The sequence below is a fragment of the Telmatherina bonti genome (assembly GCF_933228915.1).
Source record: "Telmatherina bonti genome assembly, chromosome: 3".
Classification (NCBI taxonomy): Eukaryota; Metazoa; Chordata; class Actinopteri; order Atheriniformes; family Telmatherinidae; genus Telmatherina; species Telmatherina bonti.
In genome coordinates, this window is record NC_136621.1 from 4,358,080 (window position 1) to 4,378,183 (window position 20,104).

The window sequence follows — 20,104 nt, forward strand, 5'->3', positions numbered from 1 at the left end:
TGTTGCGTGACTGTGTGTTGAGTGACTGTGTGTTGCGTGACTGGGTGTGTTGCGTGACTGTGTGTGTGGCGTGACTGTGTGTGTGGCGTGGCTGTGTGTGTGGCGTGACTGTGTGTGTTGCGTGACTGTGTGTTTTGCGTGACTGTGTGTGTTGCGTGACTGGGTGTGTTCCGTGACTGTGTGTTGCGTGACTGTGTGTTGAGTGACTGTGTGTGTTGCGTGACTGTGTGTGTTGCGTGACTGTGTCTTGCGTGACTGTGTGTTGCATGACTGTGTGTTGCATGACTGTGTGTTGCGTGACTGTTTTTTGCGTGACTGTGTGTGTGGCGTGACTGTGTGTGTTGCGTGACTGTGTGTGTTGCGTGACTGTGTGTGTTGCGTGACTGTGTGTGTGGCGTGACTGTGTGTGTTGCATGACTGTGTGTGTTGCATGACTGTGTGTGTTGCGTGACTGTGTGTTGCGTGACTTTGTGTGTTGAGTGACTGTGTGTTGCGTGACTTTGTGTGTTGAGTGACTGTGTGTGTTGCGTGACTGTGTGTGTTGCGTGACTGTATGTGTTGCGTGACTTTGTTTGTTGCGTGACTGTGTGTGTTGCGTGACTGTGTGTGTTGCGTGACTGGGTGTGTTCCGTGACTGTGTGTTGCGTGACTGTGTGTGTTGCGTGACTGTGTGTTGAGTGACTGTGTGTGTTGCGTGACTGTGTGTGTTGCGTGACTGTGTGTTGAGTGACTGTGTGTTGCATGACTGTGTGTGTTGCGTGACTGTGTGTTGAGTGACTGTGTGTTGCATGACTGTGTGTGTTGCGTGACTCTGTGTTGCGTGACTGTGTGTATTGAGTGACTGTGTGTTGCGTGACTGTGTGTGTTGCGTGACTGTGTGTGTTGCATGACTGTGTGTGTTGCGTGACTGTGTGTTGCGTGACTGTGTGTGTTGCGTGACTGTGTCTTGCGTGACTGTGTGTTGCGTGACTGTGTGTGTTGAGTGACTGTGTGTTGCGTGACTGTGTGTGTTGCGTGACTGTGTGTGTTGCGTGACTGTGTGTTGAGTGACTGTGTGTTGCGTGACTGGGTGTGTTGCGTGACTGTGTGTTGAGTGACTGTGTGTGTTGCACGACTGAGTGTGTTGCGTGACTGTGTGTTTGGCGTGACTGTGTGTGTGGCGTGGCTGTGTGTGTGGCGTGACTGTGTGTGTTGCGTGACTGTGTGTTTTGCGTGACTGTGTGTTTTGCGTGACTGTGTGTTGCGTGACTGGGTGTGTTGGGTGACTGTGTGTTGCTTGACTGTGTGTGTTGCGTGACTCTGTGTTGCGTGACTGTGTGTGTTGAGTGACTGTGTGTTGCGTGACTGTATGTGTTGCGTGACTGTGTGTGTTGCATGACTGTGTGTGTTGCATGACTGTGTGTTGCGTGACTGTGTGTGTTGAGTGACTGTGTGTTGCGTGACTGTGTGTTGCGTGACTGTGTGTGTTGAGTGACTGTGTGTTGCGTGACTGTGTGTGTTGCGTGACTGTGTGTGTTGCGTGACTGTGTGTTGAGTGACTGTGTGTTGCGTGACTGTGTGTGTGGCGTGACTGTGTGTGTGGCGTGGCTGTGTGTGTGGCGTGACTGTGTGTGTTGCGTGACTGTGTGTTTTGCGTGACTGTGTGTTTTGCGTGACTGTGTGTGTTGAGTGACTTTGTGTGCTGAGTGACTGTGTGTGTGGCGTGACTGTGTGTGTGGCGTGACTGTGTGTGTTGCGTGACTGTGTGTGTTGCGTGACTGTGTGTTTTGCGTGACTGTGTGTGTTGCGTGACTGTGTGTTGCGTGACTTTGTGTGTTGAGTGACTGTGTGTGTTGCGTGTCTGTGTGTGTTGCGTGACTGTGTGTGTTGCGTGACTGGGTGTGTTCCGTGACTGTGTGTTGCGTGACTGTGTGTTGCGTGACTGTGTGTTGAGTGACTGTGTGTGTTTCGTGACTGTGTGTGTTGCATGACTGTGTGTGTTGCGTGACTGTGTGTTGCGTGACTGTGTGTGTTGAGTGACTGTGTCTTGCGTGACTGTGTGTGGCGTGACTGTGTGTGTTGCGTGACTGTGTGTGTTGCGTGACTGTGTGTGTGGCGTGACTGTGTGTGTTGCGTGACTGTGTGTGTTGCGTGACTGTGTGTTGAGTGACTGTGTGTGTTGCGTGACTGTGTGTTGAGTGACTGTGTGTTGAGTGACTGTGTGTGTTGCATGACTGTGTCTTGCGTGACTGTGTGTTGCATGACTGTGTGTTGCATGACTGTGTGTTGAGTGACTGTGTGTGTTGCATGACTGTGTGTGTTGCATGACTGTGTGTTGCGTGACTGTGTGTGTTGAGTGACTGTGTCTTGCGTGACTGTGTGTGGCGTGACTGTGTGTGTTGCGTGACTGTGTGTGTTGCGTGACTGTGTGTGTTGCGTGACTGTGTGTTGCGTGACTTTGTGTGTTGAGTGACTGTGTGTTGCGTGACTTTGTGTGTTGAGTGACTGTGTGTGTTGCGTGACTGTGTGTGTTGCGTGACTGTATGTGTTGAGTGACTTTGTTTGTTGCGTGACTGTGTGTGTTGCGTGACTGTGTGTGTTGCGTGACTGGGTGTGTTCCGTGACTGTGTGTTGCGTGACTGTGTGTGTTGCGTGACTGTGTGTTGAGTGACTGTGTGTGTTGCGTGACTGTGTGTGTTGCGTGACTGTGTGTTGAGTGACTGTGTGTTGCAGTACTGTGTGTGTTGCGTGACTGTGTGTTGAGTGACTGTGTGTTGCATGACTGTGTGTGTTGCGTGACTCTGTGTTGCGTGACTGTGTGTGTTGAGTGACTGTGTGTTGCGTGACTGTGTGTGTTGCGTGACTGTGTGTGTTGCATGACTGTGTGTGTTGCATGACTGTGTGTTGCGTGACTGTGTGTGTTGAGTGACTGTGTCTTGCGTGACTGTGTGTTGCGTGACTGTGTGTGTTGCGTGACTGTGTGTTGCGTGACTGTGTGTGTTGCGTGACTGTGTGTGTTGCGTGACTGTGTGTTGAGTGACTGTGTGTTGCGTGACTGGGTGTGTTGCGTGACTGTGTGTTGAGTGACTGTGTGTTGCGTGACTTTGTGTGTTGCGTGACTGTGTGTGTTGCGTGACTGTGTGTGTTGCATGACTGTGTGTTCAGTGACTGTGTTTTGCACGACTGAGTGTGTTGCGTGACTGTGTGTGTGGCGTGACTGTGTGTGTGGCGTGGCTGTGTGTGTGGCGTGACTGTGTGTGTTGCGTGACTGTGTGTTTTGCGTGACTGTGTGTTTTGCGTGACTGTGTGTGTTGAGTGACTTTGTTTGTTGCGTGACTGTGTGTGTTGCGTGACTGTGTGTGTTGCGTGACTGGGTGTGTTCCGTGACTGTGTGTTGCGTGACTGTGTGTGTTGCGTGACTGTGTGTTGAGTGACTGTGTGTGTTGCGTGACTGTGTGTGTTGCGTGACTGTGTGTTGAGTGACTGTGTGTTGCAGTACTGTGTGTGTTGCGTGACTGTGTGTTGAGTGACTGTGTGTTGCATGACTGTGTGTGTTGCGTGACTCTGTGTTGCGTGACTGTGTGTGTTGAGTGACTGTGTATTGCGTGACTGTGTGTGTTGCGTGACTGTGTGTGTTGCATGACTGTGTGTGTTGCATGACTGTGTGTTGCGTGACTGTGTGTGTTGAGTGACTGTGTCTTGCGTGACTGTGTGTGTTGCGTGACTGTGTGTTGAGTGACTGTGTGTTGCAGTACTGTGTGTGTTGAGTGACTGTGTGTTGCGTGACTGTGTGTGTTGCGTGACTGTGTGTGTTGCGTGACTGTGTGTTGAGTGACTGTGTGTTGCATGACTGGGTGTGTTGCGTGACTGTGTGTTGAGTGACTGTGTGTTGCGTGACTGTGTGTGTTGCGTGACTGTGTGTGTTGCGTGACTGTGTGTGTTGCGTGACTGTGTGTTGAGTGACTGTGTTTTGCACGACTGAGTGTGTTGCGTGACTGTGTGTGTGGCGTGACTGTGTGTGTTGAGTGACTGTGTGTTGCGTGACTGTGTGTGTTGCGTGACTGTGTGTGTTGCATGACTGTGTGTGTTGCATGACTGTGTGTGTTGCGTGACTGTGTGTGTTGAGTGACTGTGTGTGTTGAGTGACTGTGTGTGTTGAGTGACTGTGTGTTGCGTGACTGTGTGTTGCGTGACTGGGTGTGTTGCGTGGCTGTGTGTTGCGTGACTGTGTGTGTTGCGTGACTGTGTGTGTTGCGTGACTGTGTGTTGAGTGACTGTGTGTTGCGTGACTGGGTGTGTTGCGTGACTGTGTGTGTGGCGTGACTGTGTGTGTGGCGTGGCTGTGTGTGTGGCGTGACTGTGTGTGTTGCGTGACTGTGTGTTTTGCGTGACTGTGTGTTTTGCGTGACTGTGTGTGTTGAGTGACTTTGTGTGCTGAGTGACTGTGTGTGTGGCGTGACTGTGTGTGTTGCGTGACTGTGTGTGTTGCGTGACTGTGTGTGTTGCGTGACTGTGTGTTGCGTGACTTTGTGTGTTGAGTGACTGTGTGTGTTGCGTGTCTGTGTGTGTTGCGTGACTGTGTGTTGCGTGACTTTGTGTGTTGAGTGACTGTGTGTGTTGCGTGTCTGTGTGTGTTGCGTGACTGTGTGTGTTCCGTGACTGTGTGTTGCGTGACTGTGTGTTGCGTGACTGTGTGTTGAGTGACTGTGTGTGTTTCGTGACTGTGTGTGTTGCACGACTGTGTGTTGAGTGACTGTGTGTGTTGCATGACTGTGTGTGTTGCATGACTGTGTGTTGCGTGACTGTGTGTGTTGAGTGACTGTGTCTTGCGTGACTGTGTGTGTTGCGTGACTGTGTCTTGCGTGACTGTGTGTTGCATGACTGTGTGTTGCATGACTGTGTGTTGAGTGACTGTGTGTGTTGCGTGACTGTGTGTTGCGTGACTGTGTGTGTTGAGTGACTGTGTGTTGCGTGACTGTGTGTGTTGCGTGACTGTGTGTTGCATGACTGTGTGTTGCGTGACTGTTTGTTGCGTGACTGTGTGTGTGGCGTGACTGTGTGTGTGGCGTGACTGTGTGTGTTGCGTGACTTTGTGTGTTGCGTGACTTTGTGTGTTGCGTGACTGTGTGTGTTGCGTGACTGGGTGTGTTCCGTGACTGTGTGTTGCGTGACTCAGTGTGTTGCGTGACTGTGTGTTGAGTGACTGTGTGTGTTGCGTGACTGTGTGTGTTGCGTGACTGTGTGTTGAGTGACTGTGTGTTGCATGACTGTGTGTGTTGCGTGACTGTGTGTGTTGCGTGACTGTGTGTTGAGTGACTGTGTGTTGCGTGACTGTGTGTGTTGCATGACTGTGTGTTGCGTGACTGTGTGTTGAGTGACTGTGTGTTGAGTGACTGTGTGTTGCGTGACTGTGTGTGTTGCGTGACTGTGTCTTGCGTGACTGTGTGTGTTGCGTGACTGTGTGTTGAGTGACTGTGTGTGTTGCGTGACTGTGTGTGTTGCGTGACTGTGTGTGTTGCGTGACTGTGTGTGTGGCGTGACTGTGTGTGTGGCGTGGCTGTGTGTGTGGCGTGACTGTGTGTGTTGCGTGACTGTGTGTTTTGCGTGACTGTGTGTTTTGCGTGACTGTGTGTGTTGAGTGACTGTGTGTTGCGTGACTGGGTGTGTTGCGTGACTGTGTGTTGCTTGACTGTGTGTGTTGAGTGACTCTGTGTTGCGTGACTGTGTGTGTTGAGTGACTGTGTGTTGCGTGACTGTGTGTGTTGCGTGACTGTGTGTGTTGCATGACTGTGTGTGTTGCATGACTGTGTGTTGCGTGACTGTGTGTGTTGCGTGACTGTGTGTTGCGTGACTGTGTGTTGAGTGACTGTGTGTTGCGTGACTGTGTGTTGAGTGACTGTGTGTTGCGTGACTGGGTGTGTTGCGTGACTGGGTGTGTTGCGTGACTGTGTGTGTGGCGTGACTGTGTGTGTGGCGTGGCTGTGTGTGTGGCGTGACTGTGTGTGTTGCGTGACTGTGTGTTTTGCGTGACTGTGTGTTTTGCGTGACTGTGTGTGTTGAGTGACTTTGTGTGCTGAGTGACTGTGTGTGTGGCGTGACTGTGTGTGTTGCGTGACTGTGTGTGTTGCGTGACTGTGTGTTTTGCGTGACTGTGTGTGTTGCGTGACTGTGTGTTGCGTGACTTTGTGTGTTGAGTGACTGTGTGTGTTGCGTGTCTGTGTGTGTTGCGTGACTGTGTGTTGTGTGACTGTGTGTTGCGTGACTTTGTGTGTTGAGTGACTGTGTGTGTTGCGTGTCTGTGTGTGTTGCGTGACTGTGTGTGTTCCGTGACTGTGTGTTGCGTGACTGTGTGTTGCGTGACTGTGTGTTGAGTGACTGTGTGTGTTTCGTGACTGTGTGTGTTGCGTGACTGTGTGTTGAGTGACTGTGTGTGTTGCATGACTGTGTGTGTTGCATGACTGTGTGTTGCGTGACTGTGTGTGTTGAGTGACTGTGTGTTGCGTGACTGTGTGTGTTGCGTGACTGTGTCTTGCGTGACTGTGTGTTGCATGACTGTGTGTTGCATGACTGTGTGTTGAGTGACTGTGTGTGTTGCGTGACTGTGTGTTGCGTGACTGTGTGTGTTGAGTGACTGTGTGTTGCGTGACTGTGTGTTGCGTGACTGTGTGTTGCATGACTGTGTGTGTTGCGTGACTGTGTGTTGCGTGACTGTGTGTGTGGCGTGACTGTGTGTGTGGCGTGACTTTGTTTGTTGCGAGACTTTGTGTTGAGTGACTGTGTGTTGCGTGACTGGGTGTGTTGCGTGACTGTGTGTTGCTTGACTGTGTGTGTTGCGTGACTCTGTGTTGCGTGACTCTGTGTGTTGAGTGACTGTGTGTTGCGTGACTGTGTGTGTTGCGTGACTGTGTGTGTTGCATGACTGTGTGTGTTGCATGACTGTGTGTTGCGTGACTGTGTGTGTTGAGTGACTGTGTGTGTTGCGTGACTGTGTGTTGAGTGACTGTGTGTTGCGTGACTGGGTGTGTTGCGTGACTGTGTGTTGCGTGACTGTGTGTGTTGCGTGACTGTGTGTGTTGCGTGACTGTGTGTTGAGTGACTGTGTGTTGCGTGACTGGGTGTGTTGCGTGACTGTGTGTGTGGCGTGACTGTGTGTGTGGCGTGGCTGTGTGTGTGGCGTGACTGTGTGTGTTGCGTGACTGTGTGTTTTGCGTGACTGTGTGTGTTGAGTGACTTTGTGTGCTGAGTGACTGTGTGTGTGGCGTGACTGTGTGTGTTGCGTGACTGTGTGTGTTGCGTGACTGTGTGTGTTGCGTGACTGTGTGTTGCGTGACTTTGTGTGTTGAGTGACTGTGTGTGTTGCGTGTCTGTGTGTGTTGCGTGACTGTGTGTTGCGTGACTTTGTGTGTTGAGTGACTGTGTGTGTTGCGTGTCTGTGTGTGTTGCGTGACTGTGTGTGTTCCGTGACTGTGTGTTGCGTGACTGTGTGTTGCGTGACTGTGTGTTGAGTGACTGTGTGTGTTTCGTGACTGTGTGTGTTGCGTGACTGTGTGTTGAGTGACTGTGTGTGTTGCATGACTGTGTGTGTTGCATGACTGTGTGTTGCGTGACTGTGTGTGTTGAGTGACTGTGTGTTGCGTGACTGTGTGTGTTGCGTGACTGTGTCTTGCGTGACTGTGTGTTGCATGACTGTGTGTTGCGTGACTGTGTGTTGCGTGACTGTGTGTTGCGTGACTGTGTGTTGCGTGACTCTGTGTCTTGCGTGACTGTGTGTTGTATGACTGTGTGTTGCGTGACTGTGTGTTGCGTGACTGTGTGTTGCGTGACTGTGTGTTGCGTGACTGTGTGTGTGGCGTGACTGTGTGTGTGGCGTGACTGTGTGTGTTGCGTGACTGTGTGTCTTGCGTGACTGTGTGCTGCGTGACTGTGTGTTGCGTGACTGTGTGTTGCGTGACTGTGTGTTGCGTGACTGTGTGTGTGGCGTGACTGTGTGTGTTGCGTGACTGTGTGTGTTGCGTGACTGTGTGTGTTGAGTAACTGTGTGTGTTGCGTGACTGTGTGTGTTGCGTGACTGTGTGTGTGGCGTGACTGTGTGTGTTGCGTGACTGTGTGTGTTGCGTGACTGTGTGTTGCGTGACTTTGTGTGTTGAGTGACTGTGTGTTGCGTGACTTTGTGTGTTGAGTGACTGTGTGTGTTGCGTGACTGTGTGTGTTGCGTGACTGTGTGTGTTGCGTGACTGTTTGTTGCGTGACTTTGTGTGTTGCGTGACTGTGTGTGTTGCGTGACTGGGTGTGTTCCGTGACTGTGTGTTGCGTGACTGTGTGTGTTGCCTGACTGTGTGTTGAGTGACTGTGTGTGTTGCGTGACTGTGTGTGTTGCGTGACTGTGTGTTGAGTGACTGTGTGTTGCATGACTGTGTGTGTTGCGTGACTGTGTGTGTTGCGTGACTGTGTGTTGAGTGACTGTGTGTTGCATGACTGTGTGTGTTGCGTGACTGTGTGTTGCTTGACTGTGTGTGTTGCGTGACTGTGTGTGTTGCGTGACTGTGTGTTGAGTCACTGTGTGTTGCATGACTGTGTGTGTTGCATGACTGTGTGTTGCTTGACTGTGTGTGTTGCGTGACTCTGTGTTGCGTGACTGTGTGTGTTGAGTGACTGTGTGTTGCGTGACTGTGTGTGTTGCGTGACTGTGTGTGTTGCATGACTGTGTGTGTTGCATGACTGTGTGTTGCGTGACTGTGTGTGTTGAGTGACTGTGTCTTTCATGACTGTGTGTTGCGTGACTGTGTGTGTTGCGTGACTGTGTGTGTTGCGTGACTGTGTGTTGAGTGACTGTGTGTTGCGTGACTGGGTGTGTTGCGTGACTGTGTGTTGAGTGACTGTGTGTGTTGCACGACTGAGTGTGTTGCGTGACTGTGTGTGTAGCGTGACTGTGTGTGTGGCGTGGCTGTGTGTGTGGCGTGACTGTGTGTGTTGCGTGACTGTGTGTTTTGCATGACTGTGTGTGTTGCATGACTGTGTATTGCATGACTGTGTGTGTTGCAGGACTGTGTGTTGCGTGACTGTGTGTGTTGAGTGACTGTGTCTTGCGTGACTGTGTGTGTTGCGTGACTGGGTGTGTTCCGTGACTGTGTGTTGCGTGACTGTGTGTTGAGTGACTGTGTGTGTTGCGTGACTGTGTGTGTTGCGTGACTGTGTCTTGCGTGACTGTGTGTTGCATGACTGTGTGTTGCGTGACTGTGTGTTGCGTGACTGTTTTTTGCGTGACTGTGTGTGTTGCGTGACTGTGTCTTGCGTGACTGTGTGTTGCATGACTGTGTGTTGCGTGACTGTGTGTTGCGTGACTGTTTTTTGCGTGACTGTGTGTGTGGCGTATCTGTGTGTGTTGCGTGACTGTGTGTGTTGCGTGACTGTGTGTGTGGCGTGACTGTGTGTGTTGCGTGACTGTGTGTGTTGCGTGACTGTGTGTTGCGTGACTTTGTGTGTTGAGTGACTGTGTGTTGCGTGACTTTGTGTGTTGAGTGACTGTGTGTGTTGCGTGACTGTGTGTGTTGCGTGACTGTATGTGTTGCGTGACTTTGTTTGTTGCGTGACTGTGTGTGTTGCGTGACTGTGTGTGTTGCGTGACTGGGTGTGTTCCGTGACTGTGTGTTGCGTGACTGTGTGTGTTGCGTGACTGTGTGTTGAGTGACTGTGTGTGTTGCGTGACTGTGTGTGTTGCATGACTGTGTGTTGAGTGACTGTGTGTTGAGTGACTGTGTGTTGCATGACTGTGTGTGTTGCGTGACTGTGTGTTGAGTGACTGTGTGTTGCATGACTGTGTGTGTTGCGTGACTCTGTGTTGCGTGACTGTGTGTGTTGAGTGACTGTGTGTTGCGTGACTGTGTGTGTTGCGTGACTGTGTGTGTTGCGTGACTGTGTGTGTTGCATGACTGTGTGTTGCGTGACTGTGTGTGTTGCGTGACTGTGTCTTGCGTGACTGTGTGTTGCGTGACTGTGTGTGTTGAGTGACTGTGTGTTGCGTGACTGTGTGTGTTGCGTGACTGTGTGTGTTGCGTGACTGTGTGTTGAGTGACTGTGTGTTGCGTGACTGGGTGTGTTGCGTGACTGTGTGTTGAGTGACTGTGTGTGTTGCACGACTGAGTGTGTTGCGTGACTGTGTGTGTGGCGTGACTGTGTGTGTGGCGTGGCTGTGTGTGTGGCGTGACTGTGTGTGTTGCGTGACTGTGTGTTTTGCGTGACTGTGTGTTTTGCGTGACTGTGTGTGTTGAGTGACTGTGTGTGTTGCGTGACTGTGTGTTGCGTGACTGTTTTTTGCGTGACTGTGTGTGTGGCGTGACTGTGTGTTGCGTGACTGTGTGTGTTGAGTGACTGTGTCTTGCGTGACTGTGTGTTGCGTGACTGTGTGTTGAGTGACTGTGTGTTGCGTGACTGTGTGTGTTGCGTGACTGTGTGTGTTGCGTGACTGTGTGTTGAGTGACTGTGTGTTGCGTGACTGTGTGTTGAGTGACTGTGTGTTGCATGACTGTGTGTGTTGCGTGACTGTGTGTTGAGTGACTGTGTGTGTTGCGTGACTCTGTGTTGCGTGACTGTGTGTGTTGAGTGACTGTGTGTTGCGTGACTGTGTGTGTTGCGTGACTGTGTGTGTTGCATGACTGTGTGTGTTGCATGACTGTGTGTTGCGTGACTGTGTGTGTTGAGTGACTGTGTCTTGCATGACTGTGTGTTGCGTGACTGTGTGTGTTGCGTGACTGTGTGTGTTGCGTGACTGTGTGTTGAGGGACTGTGTGTTGCGTGACTGGGTGTGTTGCGTGACTGTGTGTTGAGTGACTGTGTGTGTTGCACGACAGAGTGTGTTGCGTGACTGTGTGTGTTGCGTGACTGTGTGTGTGGCGTGGCTGTGTGTGTGGCGTGACTGTGTGTGTTGCGTGACTGTGTGTTTTGCATGACTGTGTGTGTTGCATGACTGTGTATTGCATGACTGTGTGTGTTGCAGGACTGTGTGTTGCGTGACTGTGTGTGTTGAGTGACTGTGTCTTGCGTGACTGTGTGTGTTGCGTGACTGGGTGTGTTCCGTGACTGTGTGTTGCGTGACTGTGTGTTGAGTGACTGTGTGTGTTGCGTGACTGTGTGTGTTGCGTGACTGTGTGTTGCATGACTGTGTGATGCATGACTGTGTGTTGCGTGACTGTGTGTGTTGCGTGACTGTATGTGTTGCGTGACTTTGTTTGTTGCGTGACTGTGTGTGTTGCGTGACTGTGTGTGTTGCGTGACTGGGTGTGTTCCGTGACTGTGTGTTGCGTGACTGTGTGTGTTGCGTGACTGTGTGTGGAGTGACTGTGTGTGTTGCGTGACTGTGTGTGTTGCGTGACTGTGTGTTGAGTGACTGTGTGTTGCATGACTGTGTGTGTTGCGTGACTGTGTGTTGAGTGATTGTGTGTTGCATGACTGTGTGTGTTGCGTGACTCTGTGTTGCGTGACTGTGTGTGTTGAGTGACTGTGTGTTGCGTGACTGTGTGTGTTGCGTGACTGTGTGTGTTGCGTGACTCTGTGTGTTGCATGACTGTGTGTGTTGCATGACTGTGTGTTGCGTGACTGTGTCTTGCGTGACTGTGTCTTGCGTGACTGTGTGTTGCGTGACTGTGTGTGTTGCGTGACTGTGTGTTGCGTGACTGTGTGTGTTGCGTGACTGTGTGTGTTGCGTGACTGTGTGTTGAGTGACTGTGTGTTGCGTGACTGGGTGTGTTGCGTGACTGTGTGTTGAGTGACTGTGTGTGTTGCACGACTGAGTGTGTTGCGTGACTGTGTGTGTGGCGTGACTGTGTGTGTGGCGTGGCTGTGTGTGTGGCGTGACTGTGTGTGTTGCGTGACTGTGTGTTTTGCGTGACTGTGTGTTTTGCGTGACTGTGTGTGTTGAGTGACTGTGTGTTGCGTGACTGGGTGTGTTGGGTGACTGTGTGTTGCTTGACTGTGTGTGTTGCGTGACTCTGTGTTGCGTGACTGTGTGTGTTGAGTGACTGTGTGTTGCGTGACTGTATGTGTTGCGTGACTGTGTGTGTTGCATGACTGCGTGTGTTGCATGACTGTGTGTTGCGTGACTGTGTGTGTTGAGTGACTGTGTCTTGCGTGACTGTGTGTTGCGTGACTGTGTGTGTTGAGTGACTGTGTGTTGCGTGACTGTGTGTGTTGCGTGACTGTGTGTGTTGCGTGACTGTGTGTTGAGTGACTGTGTGTTGCGTGACTGGGTGTGTTGCGTGACTGGGTGTGTGGCGTGACTGTGTGTGTGGCGTGGCTGTGTGTGTGGCGTGACTGTGTGTGTTGCGTGACTGTGTGTTTTGCGTGACTGTGTGTGTTGCGTGACTGGGTGTGTTCCGTGACTGTGTGTTGCGTGACTGTGTGTTGAGTGACTGTGTGTGTTGCGTGACTGTGTGTGTTGCGTGACTGTGTCTTGCGTGACTGTGTGTTGCATGACTGTGTGTTGCATGACTGTGTGTTGCGTGACTGTTTTTTGCGTGACTGTGTGTGTGGCGTGACTGTGTGTGTTGCGTGACTGTGTGTGTTGCGTGACTGTGTGTGTGGCGTGACTGTGTGTGTTGCATGACTGTGTGTGTTGCGTGACTGTGTGTTGCGTGACTTTGTGTGTTGAGTGACTGTGTGTTGCGTGACTTTGTGTGTTGAGTGACTGTGTGTGTTGCGTGACTGTGTGTGTTGCGTGACTGTATGTGTTGCGTGACTGTGTGTGTTGAGTGACTGTGTGTTGCGTGACTGTGTGTGTTGCGTGACTGTGTGTGTTGCGTGACTGTGTGTTGAGTGACTGTGTGTTGCGTGACTGGGTGTGTTGCGTGACTGTGTGTTGAGTGACTGTGTGTGTTGCACGACTGAGTGTGTTGCGTGACTGTGTGTGTGGCGTGACTGTGTGTGTGGCGTGGCTGTGTGTGTGGCGTGACTGTGTGTGTTGCGTGACTGTGTGTTTTGCGTGACTGTGTGTTTTGCGTGACTGTGTGTGTTGAGTGACTGTGTGTGTTGCGTGACTGTGTGTTGCGTGACTGTTTTTTGCGTGACTGTGTGTGTGGCGTGACTGTGTGTTGCGTGACTGTGTGTGTTGAGTGACTGTGTCTTGCGTGACTGTGTGTTGCGTGACTGTGTGTGTTGAGTGACTGTGTGTTGCGTGACTGTGTGTGTTGCGTGACTGTGTGTGTTGCGTGACTGTGTGTTGAGTGACTGTGTGTTGCGTGACTGTGTGTTGAGTGACTGTGTGTTGCATGACTGTGTGTGTTGCGTGACTGTGTGTTGAGTGACTGTGTGTGTTGCGTGACTCTGTGTTGCGTGACTGTGTGTGTTGAGTGACTGTGTGTTGCGTGACTGTGTGTGTTGCGTGACTGTGTGTGTTGCATGACTGTGTGTGTTGCATGACTGTGTGTTGCGTGACTGTGTGTGTTGAGTGACTGTGTCTTGCATGACTGTGTGTTGCGTGACTGTGTGTGTTGCGTGACTGTGTGTGTTGCGTGACTGTGTGTTGAGGGACTGTGTGTTGCGTGACTGGGTGTGTTGCGTGACTGTGTGTTGAGTGACTGTGTGTGTTGCACGACAGAGTGTGTTGCGTGACTGTGTGTGTTGCGTGACTGTGTGTTGAGTGACTGTGTGTGTTGCGTGACTGTGTGTGTTGCGTGACTGTGTGTTGAGTGACTGTGTGTTGCATGACTGTGTGTGTTGCGTGACTGTGTGTTGAGTGACTGTGTGTTGCATGACTGTATGTGTTGCGTGACTTTGTTTGTTGCGTGAGTGTGTGTGTTGCGTTACTGTGTGTGTTGCGTGACTCTGTGTTGCGTGACTGGGTGTGTTGCGTGACTGTGTGTTGCGTGACTGTGTGTGTTGCGTGACTGTGTGTGTTGCGTGACTGTGTGTTGAGGGACTGTGTGTTGCGTGACTGGGTGTGTTGCGTGACTGTGTGTTGAGTGACTGTGTGTGTTGCACGACAGAGTGTGTTGCGTGACTGTGTGTGTTGCGTGACTGTGTGTGTGGCGTGGCTGTGTGTGTGGCGTGACTGTGTGTGTTGCGTGACTGTGTGTTTTGCATGACTGTGTGTGTTGCATGACTGTGTATTGCATGACTGTGTGTGTTGCAGGACTGTGTGTTGCGTGACTGTGTGTGTTGAGTGACTGTGTCTTGCGTGACTGTGTGTGTTGCGTGACTGGGTGTGTTCCGTGACTGTGTGTTGAGTGACTGTGTGTGTTGCGTGATTGTGTGTGTTGCGTGACTGTGTGTGTTGCGTGACTGTGTGTTGCATGACTGTGTGATGCGTGACTGTGTGTTGCGTGACTGTGTGTGTTGCGTGACTGTATGTGTTGCGTGACTTTGTTTGTTGCGTGACTGTGTGTGTTGCGTGACTGTGTGTGTTGCGTGACTGGGTGTGTTCCGTGACTGTGTGTTGCGTGACTGTGTGTGTTGCGTGACTGTGTGTTGAGTGACTGTGTGTGTTGCGTGACTGTGTGTGTTGCGTGACTGTGTGTTGAGTGACTGTGTGTTGCATGACTGTGTGTGTTGCGTGACTGTGTGTTGAGTGACTGTGTGTTGCATGACTGTGTGTGTTGCGTGACTCTGTGTTGCGTGACTGTGTGTGTTGAGTGACTGTGTGTTGCGTGACTGTGTGTGTTGCGTGACTGTGTGTGTTGCGTGACTGTGTGTGTTGCATGACTGTGTGTGTTGCGTGACTGTGTGTTGCGTGACTGTGTCTTGCGTGACTGTGTCTTGCGTGACTGTGTGTTGCGTGACTGTGTGTGTTGAGTGACTGTGTGTTGCGTGACTGTGTGTGTTGCGTGACTGTGTGTGTTGCGTGACTGTGTGTTGAGTGACTGTGTGTTGCGTGACTGGGTGTGTTGCGTGACTGTGTGTTGAGTGACTGTGTGTGTTGCACGACTGAGTGTGTTGCGTGACTGTGTGTGTGGCGTGACTGTGTGTGTGGCGTGGCTGTGTGTGTGGCGTGACTGTGTGTGTTGCGTGACTGTGTGTTTTGCGTGACTGTGTGTTTTGCGTGACTGTGTGTGTTGAGTGACTGTGTGTTGCGTGACTGGGTGTGTTGGGTGACTGTGTGTTGCTTGACTGTGTGTGTTGCGTGACTCTGTGTTGCGTGACTGTGTGTGTTGAGTGACTGTGTGTTGCGTGACTGTATGTGTTGCGTGACTGTGTGTGTTGCATGACTGTGTGTGTTGCATGACTGTGTGTTGCGTGACTGTGTGTGTTGAGTGACTGTGTCTTGCGTGACTGTGTGTTGCGTGACTGTGTGTGTTGAGTGACTGTGTGTTGCGTGACTGTGTGTGTTGCGTGACTGTGTGTGTTGCGTGACTGTGTGTTGAGTGACTGTGTGTTGCGTGACTGGGTGTGTTGCGTGACTGGGTGTGTGGCGTGACTGTGTGTGTGGCGTGGCTGTGTGTGTGGCGTGACTGTGTGTGTTGTGTGACTGTGTGTTTTGCGTGACTGTGTGTGTTGCGTGACTGGGTGTGTTCCGTGACTGTGTGTTGCGTGACTGTGTGTTGAGTGACTGTGTGTGTTGCGTGACTGTGTGTGTTGCGTGACTGTGTCTTGCGTGACTGTGTGTTGCATGACTGTGTGTTGCATGACTGTGTGTTGCGTGACTGTTTTTTGCGTGACTGTGTGTGTGGCGTGACTGTGTGTGTTGCGTGACTGTGTGTGTTGCGTGACTGTGTGTGTTGCGTGACTGTGTGTGTGGCGTGACTGTGTGTGTTGCATGACTGTGTGTGTTGCGTGACTGTGTGTTGCGTGACTTTGTGTGTTGAGTGACTGTGTGTTGCGTGACTTTGTGTGTTGAGTGACTGTGTGTGTTGCGTGACTGTGTGTGTTGCGTGACTGTATGTGTTGCGTGACTTTGTTTGTTGCGTGAGTGTGTGTGTTGCGTGACTGTGTGTGTTGCGTGACTGGGTGTGTTCCGTGACTGTGTGTTGCGTGACTGTGTGTGTTGCGTGACTGTGTGTTGAGTGACTGTGTGTGTTGCGTGACTGTGTGTGTTGCGTGACTGTGTGTTGAGTGACTGTGTGTTGCATGACTGTGTGTGTTGCGTGACTGTGTGTTGAGTGACTGTGTGTTGCATGACTGTGTGTGTTGCGTGACTCTGTGTTGCGTGACTGTGTGTATTGAGTGACTGTGTGTTGCGTGACTGTGTGTGTTGCGTGACTGTGTGTGTTGCATGACTGTGTGTGTTGCATGACTGTGTGTTGCGTGACTGTGTGTGTTGCGTGACTGTGTCTTGCGTGACTGTGTGTTGCGTGACTGTGTGTGTTGAGTGACTGTGTGTTGCGTGACTGTGTGTGTTGCGTGACTGTGTGTGTTGCGTGACTGTGTGTTGAGTGACTGTGTGTTGCGTGACTGGGTGTGTTGCGTGACTGTGTGTTGAGTGACTGTGTGTGTTGCACGACTGAGTGTGTTGCGTGACTGTGTGTGTGGCGTGACTGTGTGTGTGGCGTGGCTGGGTGTGTTCCGTGACTGTGTGTTGCGTGACTGTGTGTGTTGCGTGACTGTGTGTGGAGTGACTGTGTGTGTTGCGTGACTGTGTGTGTTGCGTGACTGTGTGTTGAGTGACTGTGTGTTGCATGACTGTGTGTGTTGCGTGACTGTGTGTTGAGTGACTGTGTGTTGCATGACTGTGTGTGTTGCGTGACTCTGTGTTGCGTGACTGTGTGTGTTGAGTGACTGTGTGTTGCGTGACTGTGTGTGTTGCGTGACTGTGTGTGTTGCGTGACTGTGTGTGTTGCATGACTGTGTGTGTTGCATGACTGTGTGTTGCGTGACTGTGTCTTGCGTGACTGTGTCTTGCGTGACTGTGTGTTGCGTGACTGTGTGTGTTGAGTGACTGTGTGTTGCGTGACTGTGTGTGTTGCGTGACTGTGTGTGTTGCGTGACTGTGTGTTGAGTGACTGTGTGTTGCGTGACTGGGTGTGTTGCGTGACTGTGTGTTGAGTGACTGTGTGTGTTGCACGACTGAGTGTGTTGCGTGACTGTGTGTGTGGCGTGACTGTGTGTGTGGCGTGGCTGTGTGTGTGGCGTGACTGTGTGTGTTGCGTGACTGTGTGTTTTGCGTGACTGTGTGTTTTGCGTGACTGTGTGTGTTGAGTGACTGTGTGTTGCGTGACTGGGTGTGTTGGGTGACTGTGTGTTGCTTGACTGTGTGTGTTGCGTGACTCTGTGTTGCGTGACTGTGTGTGTTGAGTGACTGTGTGTTGCGTGACTGTATGTGTTGCGTGACTGTGTGTGTTGCATGACTGTGTGTGTTGCATGACTGTGTGTTGCGTGACTGTGTGTGTTGAGTGACTGTGTCTTGCGTGACTGTGTGTTGCGTGACTGTGTGTGTTGAGTGACTGTGTGTTGCGTGACTGTGTGTGTTGCGTGACTGTGTGTGTTGCGTGACTGTGTGTTGAGTGACTGTGTGTTGCGTGACTGGGTGTGTTGCGTGACTGGGTGTGTGGCGTGACTGTGTGTGTGGCGTGGCTGTGTGTGTGGCGTGACTGTGTGTGTTGCGTGACTGTGTGTTTTGCGTGACTGTGTGTGTTGCGTGACTGGGTGTGTTCCGTGACTGTGTGTTGCGTGACTGTGTGTTGAGTGACTGTGTGTGTTGCGTGACTGTGTGTGTTGCGTGACTGTGTCTTGCGTGACTGTGTGTTGCATGACTGTGTGTTGCATGACTGTGTGTTGCGTGACTGTTTTTTGCGTGACTGTGTGTGTGGCGTGACTGTGTGTGTTGCGTGACTGTGTGTGTTGCGTGACTGTGTGTGTGGCGTGACTGTGTGTGTTGCATGACTGTGTGTGTTGCGTGACTGTGTGTTGCGTGACTTTGTGTGTTGAGTGACTGTGTGTTGCGTGACTTTGTGTGTTGAGTGACTGTGTGTGTTGCGTGACTGTGTGTGTTGCGTGACTGTATGTGTTGCGTGACTGTGTGTGTTGAGTGACTGTGTGTTGCGTGACTGTGTGTGTTGCGTGACTGTGTGTGTTGCGTGACTGTGTGTTGAGTGACTGTGTGTTGCGTGACTGGGTGTGTTGCGTGACTGTGTGTTGAGTGACTTTGTGTGTTGCACGACTGAGTGTGTTGCGTGACTGTGTGTGTGGCGTGACTGTGTGTGTGGCGTGGCTGTGTGTGTGGCGTGACTGTGTGTGTTGCGTGACTGTGTGTTTTGCGTGACTGTGTGTTTTGCGTGACTGTGTGTGTTGAGTGACTGTGTGTGTTGCGTGACTGTGTGTTGCGTGACTGTTTTTTGCGTGACTGTGTGTGTGGCGTGACTGTGTGTTGCGTGACTGTGTGTGTTGAGTGACTGTGTCTTGCGTGACTGTGTGTTGCGTGACTGTGTGTGTTGAGTGACTGTGTGTTGCGTGACTGTGTGTGTTGCGTGACTGTGTGTTGAGTGACTGTGTGTTGCGTGACTGTGTGTTGAGTGACTGTGTGTTGCATGACTGTGTGTGTTGCGTGACTGTGTGTTGAGTGACTGTGTGTGTTGCGTGACTCTGTGTTGCGTGACTGTGTGTGTTGAGTGACTGTGTGTTGCGTGACTGTGTGTGTTGCGTGACTGTGTGTGTTGCATGACTGTGTGTGTTGCATGACTGTGTGTTGCGTGACTGTGTGTGTTGAGTGACTGTGTCTTGCATGACTGTGTGTTGCGTGACTGTGTGTGTTGCGTGACTGTGTGTGTTGCGTGACTGTGTGTTGAGGGACTGTGTGTTGCGTGACTGGGTGTGTTGCGTGACTGTGTGTTGAGTGACTGTGTGTGTTGCACGACAGAGTGTGTTGCGTGACTGTGTGTGTTGCGTGACTGTGTGTGTGGCGTGGCTGTGTGTGTGGCGTGACTGTGTGTGTTGCGTGACTGTGTGTTTTGCATGACTGTGTGTGTTGCATGACTGTGTATTGCATGACTGTGTGTGTTGCAGGACTGTGTGTTGCGTGACTGTGTGTGTTGAGTGACTGTGTCTTGCGTGACTGTGTGTGTTGCGTGACTGGGTGTGTTCCGTGACTGTGTGTTGAGTGACTGTGTGTGTTGCGTGACTGTGTGTGTTGCGTGACTGTGTGTGTTGCGTGACTGTGTGTTGCATGACTGTGTGATGCATGACTGTGTGTTGCGTGACTGTGTGTGTTGCGTGACTGTATGTGTTGCGTGACTTTGTTTGTTGCGTGACTGTGTGTGTTGCGTGACTGTGTGTGTTGCGTGACTGGGTGTGTTCCGTGACTGTGTGTTGCGTGACTGTGTGTGTTGCGTGACTGTGTGTTGAGTGACTGTGTGTGTTGCGTGACTGTGTGTGTTGCGTGACTGTGTGTTGAGTGACTGTGTGTTGCATGACTGTGTGTGTTGCGTGACTGTGTGTTGAGTGACTGTGTGTTGCATGACTGTGTGTGTTGCGTGACTCTGTGTTGCGTGACTGTGTGTGTTGAGTGACTGTGTGTTGCGTGACTGTGTGTGTTGCGTGACTGTGTGTGTTGCGTGACTGTGTGTGTTGCATGACTGTGTGTGTTGCATGACTGTGTGTTGCGTGACTGTGTCTTGCGTGACTGTGTCTTGCGTGACTGTGTGTTGCGTGACTGTGTGTGTTGAGTGACTGTGTGTTGCGTGACTGTGTGTGTTGCGTGACTGTGTGTGTTGCGTGACTGTGTGTTGAGTGACTGTGTGTTGCGTGACTGGGTGTGTTGCGTGACTGTGTGTTGAGTGACTGTGTGTGTTGCACGACTGAGTGTGTTGCGTGACTGTGTGTGTGGCGTGACTGTGTGTGTGGCGTGGCTGTGTGTGTGGCGTGACTGTGTGTGTTGCGTGACTGTGTGTTTTGCGTGACTGTGTGTTTTGCGTGACTGTGTGTGTTGAGTGACTGTGTGTTGCGTGACTGGGTGTGTTGGGTGACTGTGTGTTGCTTGACTGTGTGTGTTGCGTGACTCTGTGTTGCGTGACTGTGTGTGTTGAGTGACTGTGTGTTGCGTGACTGTATGTGTTGCGTGACTGTGTGTGTTGCATGACTGTGTGTGTTGCATGACTGTGTGTTGCGTGACTGTGTGTGTTGAGTGACTGTGTCTTGCGTGACTGTGTGTTGCGTGACTGTGTGTGTTGAGTGACTGTGTGTTGCGTGACTGTGTGTGTTGCGTGAC